Source organism: Otolemur garnettii, unplaced genomic scaffold, assembly GCF_000181295.1.
Source record: "Otolemur garnettii isolate 467f Iridium unplaced genomic scaffold, OtoGar3 scaffold00198, whole genome shotgun sequence".
NCBI lineage: Eukaryota > Metazoa > Chordata > Mammalia > Primates > Galagidae > Otolemur > Otolemur garnettii.
In genome coordinates, this window is record NW_003852593.1 from 2,340,262 (window position 1) to 2,350,223 (window position 9,962).

Consider the following 9,962-nt stretch of genomic DNA (forward strand, 5'->3'; position numbering starts at 1 on the left):
ACCGCCGCCGCCGCCGCCACCGCCACCGCGCCCGCTGTAGGTCCCTACCCGGGGGGCGGAGCCCGGCCGGCGCCGCGCGTGCGCACTGAGCGCGGCCGCGCAGCTGGAGCGGGGCCGGCGCCTGAGGTCTCTAAGGCGGTGCCGGCCCCCGCCAGGCTTCTGCAGGGCGGAGGGTGGGGGGACACCAAGCCAGGCCTCTCGGCCCAAGCGCGCAGGGCTCCACCCGCGCGACCTCACCGCAGTCTGCGATGTCTGCCCTCGGCCAGCTGCGCTTGGACACCCCTTGCGGAGGAGGAGCGGCCGCGCAGCTGACCTCTAGCCTGGCCTGGCCAAGAAAGCAGTCCCGCCGCGGGTGAGCGAAGCGAGAGCGCCTCGATGCAGGAGATGGCCTGGAGCCTAGGGTTCGAATCCCCACTCTGCCAAATGACTCCTTTACAGCCTGGCCGCCGAACTTTGGGCGAGGAAGTCCCCTGACCTCCCCGACTCAGAGCTGTCACTTCTACAGGTGGGAACAGCACGCCTGGGGCCACATCAAAGATGTGTGAGGGTCAGATGAGACAAAGACTGTGGGAGAGCCTGGAGATGCTGTGAGCTCGTTTAATGCCGTCGTGGTTTTTGTTCTTATTGTTTCCAGGCCCCTCTCCCCCCAACTCCAGTACTGTTCCGGGGAAACTAGCACCCCACCGCGTACAGGACCACCTTCGATCTTCTGGAAGGAAGATATATGTAGAATACGTCCTCCCGGAGGAAAGGAGGAGGCCATATTGCCAGGGCGCCATCCTTAGCGATTCAGACGCTGCTGCTTACAATATAAATCTGTTCCCCAGCACTGTCACCGGGAAATGCATATTCTTCAGGATTAACAGCCAAAAGTTTATTTCAAAGCTCTGGAACCAGATTGTACACATCTCATTTCTAGACCCTCCATGTGGAGGGGCGAGGATGGTTTCCAGCACCTTCTGGTTGGCTGCTGGAGGTCAGCATGCACGGGCAGTGGCCGGTGGGCCGCACTTCTGCACAGCAGAGGAGTTCAGGAAGACGGCGTTGGCCACCACCACTGAAATGCCAGGAGCTGGGCCAAGGGACGTCAGCCCAGACACGGGTCTGCTGTGCGTCTTCTCTTGATAGGGGAGTGGCTGGGCGCCTGGTTTTCTATCTCCTAGGGCTCAGAGAAGCCCCTGGACCTTGTCTCAGAAAAACGCATTTATGTGCAGCGTTCATATCGGAGAGAATACGCCAGGGAGTTCAAAATCTCCCACAAGAGTGGGGCAGGGTTGGGATGGGTATTGGGAAGCTAATCTGGCCACTGTCTGAAAATCTCTAGTGGCAAAAGGAGCCAAATCACAAAAAACTGTTAATTATAAATATTGGAAAATCCAAAGTCTTGTTATTAGAGAATGTTTTCCTAAATTTTAGTCCAAATTGTTGCCTCTTCCTGTAACTTCCACTCATGCATCACAGTTCTGATCACTTAATTCACATAGAATTGATGAAAGGGTTCCTCTGGGTTTCCTGGAACTTTCTTTGGGGTGAGAGCAGGTTATAAATCCCAGTTCAGGCAGGTAGAAGCGGTGAGCAAGAGAAGTCAAGTCAAGACCTAGCACAGTCGCTGGCCCATAGGAAGGGCCCAATTATGTTACTCTCATATTTTTCAGGAGCCCAAATCCAGTGAGACAAAATGCTTTGTGGAAGGTCTGGAAATGGGATGTGTACCACTTGGAAAAAGCTGAGCAGGGATAGAAACCACTTCTGCAGAAACCTTTAAGGTTAGAGTGTTGTCCCCAAGAGTCTTTTGATGCAGGGAATGTTCACCCAGAAACGTAAACCACTGCTGGCTTCTTCCACTTGAAGGCAGCTCCTCACACCTTCCTACTCTCCAGCTTAGCTTGCTGAAATTGTGTGTGTCTGTGTGTGTTCTGTGGATCACCTCCGTTAAGGGCTGAATTATGTTTTCTAGAAAGATATGTTGAAGTCTTACCCCTCCTTCCTTTACCTGTGAATGTGACCTTACTTGGAAATAGGGTCTTTCGAGATGTAATTCAGATGATGTCATTAGGGGAGGTCGTTATTTAATGTAACCAGTGTCCTTGTAGGAAGAGAAGAGGCAACTGGGGTGGGGAATGCCCTGTGAGGACAAGATACAGAGAAGGCCCCACGGAAAAAGGCAGGAAGTGGGTTATGCAGCCACAGGCCAAGCTGCTGACAAGCTGGGAAAGGCAAGACAGGGTCCTCCCCTAGAGGTCTCAGAGGGAGCTTGGTCCTGTTAACATCGCGATTTTATACTTCTACCCTCTAGCTCTGTGAGACAATTGGTTTTTGTTTGTTATAGCAGCCTAAGTACCTAATAAGACCTCCTAGTGATGACTGCTTGAGATGTAGGTCAAAGAGGGAGTTTGGAATCATTTAGTATGAGAGTTGTTAGCCAAGGTTCATTTATTTGAAACACTGAGTGAGGCTTCAGTGCTGAGGGCAGAGTGAGGAACAAAAAAAAGACTCAGCCCTCAAGGAGCATTGACGTGGTTGAGGGTTCTAGACCACAAACCTCCACAAGCTCACAAAAGGGGACTTTGAAGATGAGCCCTGAGCTGTAGTAGGAACCTGCCACAGGAGGATGGAAGAGGGCTTTTACAGAGGGCACAGCAGGTCCCGAGGTGGGTACCAGTTGGGCACGTTTGAGGAAGCAAAGGAAGGACAGTGTGGGTTTAGATCATCCTAGTCACTTACAAACTGTGATGGCGGAGAGTCCTTTTCTGAATTCTGGCAGAGAGGAGTGTGTGGCTCAGAGCAAGGCCTCTGGAGCCATCTGTGACGGATCGACCATTCTTTCTCTTGCTTTGTATTCTTTTCCACACTGCATTGTCCAGTTTTATTTTTTCCCTGGCCTCTAGCACTCCCCAATATTAATTATATTACTTGATTAAAATACCATCATTCCTTGGAAAAGGGCCAGGTCTCTAACACTCAGGCCAGCAACTTTGGGCCAGTGTTGGGAGCACAGGCTTGCCCATCTCATGCCCTTCACGATTTTATGCATAAATAGTAAGTACATCCAAGAAAATGTTTTTTTCCTTTTCTTTTAAAACATTTCAGAACTTTCCATTAACTTCTTTGAGCCTTCGTTTGCTCATCTTTGAGCCTTAGTGAAAGAGGGATGAAGGCCTCCCAGGTACTGACAGCCCTGATATCAAGCTGAGCTCTCTCCGCGGTCCTGGGGCGCAGGCTGTAGAGTCGGAATCCGATCTCACTGACAACCCATCTCTCCCAGCTGTGTGATCTCGGCCAGTTACTGCCAGTCTCTGAGACGGTTTTCTCAACTGTGAAACTAGAGTAACTGGAGCAATCTTTTGCAGAGGTTGTCATATGCCAGAGCGTGGCTGAAGCCAGGACCACGTCCCAGACGCCCTTTCCAGCCTAGCGGCACTGCGGGCATCTGTGCCCTCCGGGCGGAGCTCAACCAGCCCGGGTCCCCGCGGGGCGGTGGGACGCGTGGCGGGGCAGGAGGGAGCAGGAGCAGCGCACTGGGCATGCGCGGCCGCTGTACGCCGGGGAGGCGGCGGGTCGCGCTGCAGTACCGCCTGAGGTCCCTGGCGTCGTTGCGCGCAGGCGCGGTCGGCTCGGCGCGAGTAGAGCTCTACCCGGCGCGGCCGGCGCGGCCCGGTGCTGGTCTGGCGCCGGCGGCTGCTGCCCCGGGCGCCTGTAGCCCGCCGCTGCGTCCCCGCCTACCCAGCGTCTTCGGGAACTGGGGACGTGCAGCTTCGCTTTCCTTTCGCTGGTGCTTGGTGAGGCCTCCCGCAGCCGACCCAGGCCAGCGTGGGATCGTTCGCGGGATGTCGCCCGCGCATATTATCTGCCCGACAGGTCCACGCACGTGGCTGCCTCCGGGCTGTGGCTCCCGCCGGGGCTCGCGCCATGTGGATTTTGCTCGTCAAGGAAGCCTCGGCAGTTTGCAGGGTGCCCGGCACAGAACGGGCCCAGCTGGGCCTAGACTAGGGTTGTGCGAAGCGCGCAGGAGTTGGGGCCGCCCCCCCTCCCCCCTATCGCTTACGGAGGGGACGGAGAAAGGGAGAGGGCGCCTTTCATGCCATCTGGCCCGGCTGCGGAGTCAGAGCGTGGAATCAGGACACCGGGTAGAGGAACTCGGGTGGGCTGTGGTCGAACTCAGCGAGAGGTCTCCTGTGGCTAGGACTGCGTAGGGTCGAAAAGTGTAGGCATGGAGAAAAACCTCGTCCTTCACCGTCGGTAGATGTAGGCTGCTCCTGGCTCATCCACCTGCGTGCGTTCGCCTCTTATCCATCCTGCCACGTCCAAGAGTGGTCCTTCCACCAAGCAAACTTAATGCTTTTATTCCTCTGCTCTGGTGTCCTGCAGGAGCCTTCGGTCCTGCCAGATGACCTGCCTGTCCAGCCATCTCTTCCCTTCCCCTCCCAGCTCCCCTCTGCACCGCGGATGCGCGCGCTTCTCCTGCAGAGAGACCCTTGCTCGCCTCCCTGTGCCTGTCTTCCTCGACTGAACTCAAAACTCGGCCTTCACAGAGGCCTCTCTAGCTATTTCACTTCTTCACATTCCCGTGTTTTCAGTTCTTCAAAATAAACTGAAATTGTTATTTATTCACTTAGGTCTTTTAATTCTCTTCCACTGTAATGTAAGCTAGTTTCTGTCGTGTTTACCCTTTATTTCCAGTACCTAAGGCAGGGGGCCTGGCAGTTAATAGGCACCCATGACAGTTGAGTTACTAATTTGAGAAAAATCGGTCATCTGAGTCATCAGAGCATGAAGGCAGACTTGGAATCGCAGGGTTTGAGTATTAACACTTAACCATTCATTCATTCTTCCTCTCTGAATTTTGCCATTTGAGAAAATTATGGGTATAACATCTGATTCATAAGGCGGCTATGAGGATGAGATGAGTTAACTTTTACAGAAGACTTACAGATGCTGAGACTGAGAGCCCTGTATGATTTAGCTATTGCATCAGTTAGAATGGCTTCAAAAGAGAAAGTTTATTTTCACTTACCCTGTCACAGGTTGGTTGACTCAGCTCTGTGCTGTCTTCATTGCAGAAACCAGGCTGGCATGATGTGTTGCCAGTTTGCCAAGGCAGAGGGGAGAAAAGCTTGGTTTAATTGATCATTGACTTAAAATTTCCAACTAGAGGAGGCAAGTGACTTTCACATTTAAAAGGTCAAAGCAAGTCACATGACCACACCCAACTACAAAGGATAGTGGACTGTGGTCCTACCAGGTACCTTGGCTAACTGGAAACATTTTCTAGACATTAACGGCTGTTATTGTTATTTATTCTTGATAAATAGGCCTAAAGGGCATAGGCTAAGACAGAAAGGTATCAGGCCAAGGCTATGATGTAAAAATACCAGTTAACTCCTGGCAAATTTTTGGACTGCAAGCTTTCCAAAATAAATAAATAAATAAATAAATAAAGTCTAGTTCACTCCCAAAATAGATGGAAAAGTACTAATTAATTTCTTGCTTCTAGTTCACTCTAAATTTCTTGCTTGGGTGACTCCCTGGGAAACAGACTGGGAGGTACCAACTGTTTCTGGACTGACTTTTAAACAATACCAGGTGGGGAAAGTACTGAAACTAAGATGTATGGGGGGAAAGTATTGAAAATAAGATGTAGGGGGGAGGGAAATATTAAACCAAAAAGGTATGACGTATAACTGACCACAAAATTCTGCTTCTGTACAATGCTTGCTTGTTACCCTACCCGGATATACCTGGACAGCCTGTGTGCCAACCAGGATGCAGACCAGGCCCAAAAACCCGACCCCTTACGCACTCAAGGCTGCTGACTCTTCAGTAAAGGACTCGTCTATTTATTAGCTGTTTACTCGGCTAGCGAATGGTGTGGTCTTTGGGAATTCCTGGGCACAACAAAGTCCTTTTTCTAGTATTCCGAGAGGTTCATAAACATCAGGAATGACAAAGCTCTGGGGAGGGGGAGCTTACAGAAATAGTCAGCATGGATTTCCCCCCTATATTCTTGGATATAGCCCAACACTCTGCCTTGTGATGATGAGATAAGTGTATCAGAACTGGGCACTCACCTGGTGTGCTGCTCACTCAGCTGAGCATCACTCCCTGGCGTGATCAAGAGCTCTGTGGAGTTTTGAACACTTTAATTATGTATTATTTGGTGAAATTCCACAATGACTAACAGACAAAACGAGAAGGCAAAGAGAAAGCAGATGTTGAAATGCAAGAAAATGGGAGTTAAAGAGTATAATTTTTCAGCATTTTGAAGCCTCAGGATGAACTTTTCTACCTACCTGACTTGCAGGTATATGATCCAGATTCACATGCAGTATATGAAGGTTCCTCAAGTAGGCTGGGCGCAGTGGTTCACGCCTGCAATCCTAGCATTCTGGGAGGCCGAGGTGGGTGGATTGCCCTGAGCTCACAGGTTTGAGACCAGCCTGAGCCAGAGTGAGACCCTGTCTCTAAAAATACAGCTGGGTGTTGAGGCCGGCGCCTGTAGTCCCAGATACTTGGGAGGCTGAGGCAAGAGAATAGCTTGAGCTCAGGAGTTTGAGGTTGCTGTGAGCTGTGATGCCATTGCACTCTACGGAGGGTGACAAAGTGAGAGTCTATCTCAAAAAAAAAAAAAGATTCCTCAATTGGAACATATTAAAAAAGAAAATTATACTGAATATTATGATTTTATCTAACTTGGCCTTATGTTTACTGGAAATAAAGACTGTCTACATCAGGAATATGTTATTCACAGAGAAGTGCTTGCAAATATCAATGTGAATTTCTTTCTTATCATTTGGAAATAGAAACCACAAGTTACAGATAAGAAAATCAGTTAATTTTATGTGGAAAAATACAGAGTTCCAAATATCCAATCATGAAAACAGTGCATTTTCAGTGTGGCATGGTATAATTTGCATTTTGATTTCTATTTTATACAAATTTTGTTCTCATACCAAAACTTAATCTTTTTTTTGCAAATATAATGAATCATATAGTATTTTATTGTTCTTTGGGAGACATTTATTTTCACATATGCTTAAAGTATTGATAAATGATTTTTTTTCAATGTCATACATGCATAGGGTTAATAAATTAAGTGGAAGACAGCAGAGTAGGCAGATATGGCTCTGGGGGCTTTTAATTCACTTTGCTTTTCCATCTTCAACTGTGTAGCAGGGGGATCAGTTACATATGACTGCATCACATGTGTGCAATGTTCTGTTTTTCAATTTGGGCAATTCTCTATTCTGCTCAGACAGACAAGGAATTGCTTCTTTGATATGAATCATCATTCTGGTTCCATGGAACTATCGTGTACGATTACTTTTCTCCTTGTTTATCTTTCGGTTCCTTTTTCAAGTTGAAGTGATGTAGTAACACGTTAGCTTCTTTTCTCCACTGTGGAGACAGCATTTCTTGCTGCTGGCTTGGTGAGATAAAGGTGAAGACACCGCAGGGCCCTTCCTTCAGGCTTCCGTCCCCTCCGTCTCTTGCCTGCACAGGCTCTCCTGCAGTTTCCAGGTTGGACACGAATCTTCTGCCCTGTGCATGTACGGGGATCGTAAAACTGGAAGTCAAAGTAGTCACATTACTGTGATTATAAACTTAAAAGGCTACTTTTTATTGTGGGGGTTCTGAATTTCATGTTGTTTTCTGCTTACAGTTTCTTTTTCAATACTGAAAAGAAATATTAAACCTGCACAATGTCTCTATTCAATGGGGTGTTTTTATTTAGTTTATTATTATTCTTTTAGTTTTATTCTATTATTATCTTTATTATTATTCTATTAGCTTTTAGCCGGGGCTGGGTTTGAACCCGCCATCTCTGGCATATGGGGCCGGTGCCCTACTCCTTTGAGCCCCAGGCGCTGCCCACAATGGGGTATTTTAAAAAGTTCCCCTTGTCCTCACCCAAGTGTCCCCACCACCCCGAGCTGCTCCTTCTTCCAGCTCTCACCTGCACTGATCCCTACTGATGATTTTGGTTTTCACCTTTTCTCTTTCCTATATTAAATCCCTGGTCTGGTCTGGCTCCCTTTGTCTGGTTTACTTACTATTTTATTTTTGGTGCCAGAGAATAGCTCAGATATCTTACTAAGAAAGAGTATTGCTGAGGATAAGTTTCTTTCTGAGGCTTTACAGGGCCCTCACATTTGGCCACTGTGTTATTCTAGGTTGAAAATAGGATTTCTTCAAACCTTTGGACGTATAACTCTTGTTGTCTTCTCCGATTGGTGCGAATGAAGATTCTGATGCCAGTGACCCTCACCTTTATATAAGTAAACTATAATATTACCTCTTCTTCCCTCTGGCACTTTTGGGTTTTTCTCTTTATCATTTGTGATGCTGTATCTAGATGTGAATATATATATTTATATTTAAATATTATATATTTATTGCAGTGAATGTATCCTTTCAATCTAGAGACTTTCAATTCTGGAATTTGTTTTTGGTAACTTTGTTTGATTCTTGTTTTTCTTACACAATGATTCTCTCATCCTTGTCATCATCTTTATAATATTATTCAGCACTCCGGGAAGCTGAGGCAGGTGGATTGCCTGAGCTCAGAGCGATACCCCGTCTCTAGAATTAGCCAGGCGTTGTGGCAGGTGCCTGTAGCCCAGCTACTGGGGAGGCTGAGGCAAGAGAATTGCTTGAGCTGAAGAGTTTGAGGTTGCTGTGAGCTGTGATGCCACGAACTCTACTAAGGGCAAAAAAGTGAGACTCTGTTTAAAAAAAATATGATAATATGTTATTATTCAGACGCTGGAATTTCTGGACTGATCTACATCACTCAAACTCTGCTCATATTTTTTATCTTTTTTTTTTTATTGACTTTATCTTCCAAGATCTGTACAATTTCCAAGACTATTTCATTGTCTTCTGGTTATGCCCTTTCTATAGAATTTTGCACATTCCAAACACAACATGTTTTCTACTTTTTCTGAGGATTCTACTTAGACTTTTCCCTAAGAGTTTCTTTCTTTCATCTGGAGTCATCTGCTCTCCGGCTTTCACAGGGGAGGTTTTCCTCCTGTGCTTAGTGAACCTTGCTTGTCTTCTGCGTGTGACAGCGAGGCAGTCACAAGCTGCTGGTGAGAGCAGGGTGGGCAGCGGGGCCTGGTGACTGGCAGGCTTTGCCGTGGGCTGATTGGGTGGGAGGCTTTATTTATGACAGGAGATCCTCATATCAGCACACCGACTTCTTTCTTCTTGGGCCATTCCATTTCCTTTTAGATCATGAGGTATTTTAAAATATCGTCAAGAGCGTTTAACAAACAGCCGCATATTTTTTGCTCAGCTTTAGAGAATTCCAATGGCTGAACTATTGGCTTCCTATCTCCTCCTCTTTTCAAAAACGAAGTGCAGACATTCAAGATCCTTCTAAAACTGCCTTTGTCCTTCTCTCTGTTTTCCTCCTTCTCTCCCTAGCGAAAAATAAACTGAATTCTGTGATGATCATTTTGATGAGTAGTTGTGTACTTTTGCCGCATTATGTATATCGTTCAATAATAGTTCTGTTTTATATTTAGTGTCCAACTTTACTTACATGCATATGTCACCCCTGATGACACATATAATATCATGCAAGGCATAATTGTATCGACGTATATATAATTGTAATGCGTGGATATTCTGCAACCTGTTTTGACTCAATATCATAATTTTAACATATGTGTCCTGAAAATTCGCTGAAATGGTAGTTTTAACAGTTTTTTTGTGGCATCTTTAGAGTTTTCTACATATAAGATCACATGGTCTGCAAACAGAGGTCATTTTGTTTCTCCCTTCTCAATGTGGATGCTTTTTTTCCACACCTAATTACTGTGGTGGGGACTTCCCGTGCTAGACTGAACGGACTTCCGGTGCTAGCCTGAACGACATCGGTGGTGAGAGTGGGCATCCCTGCCTTGTTCCTGCGTGAGAGGAAAACCTTTCCATCTTTCCCAGTTGAGTGTATTAGT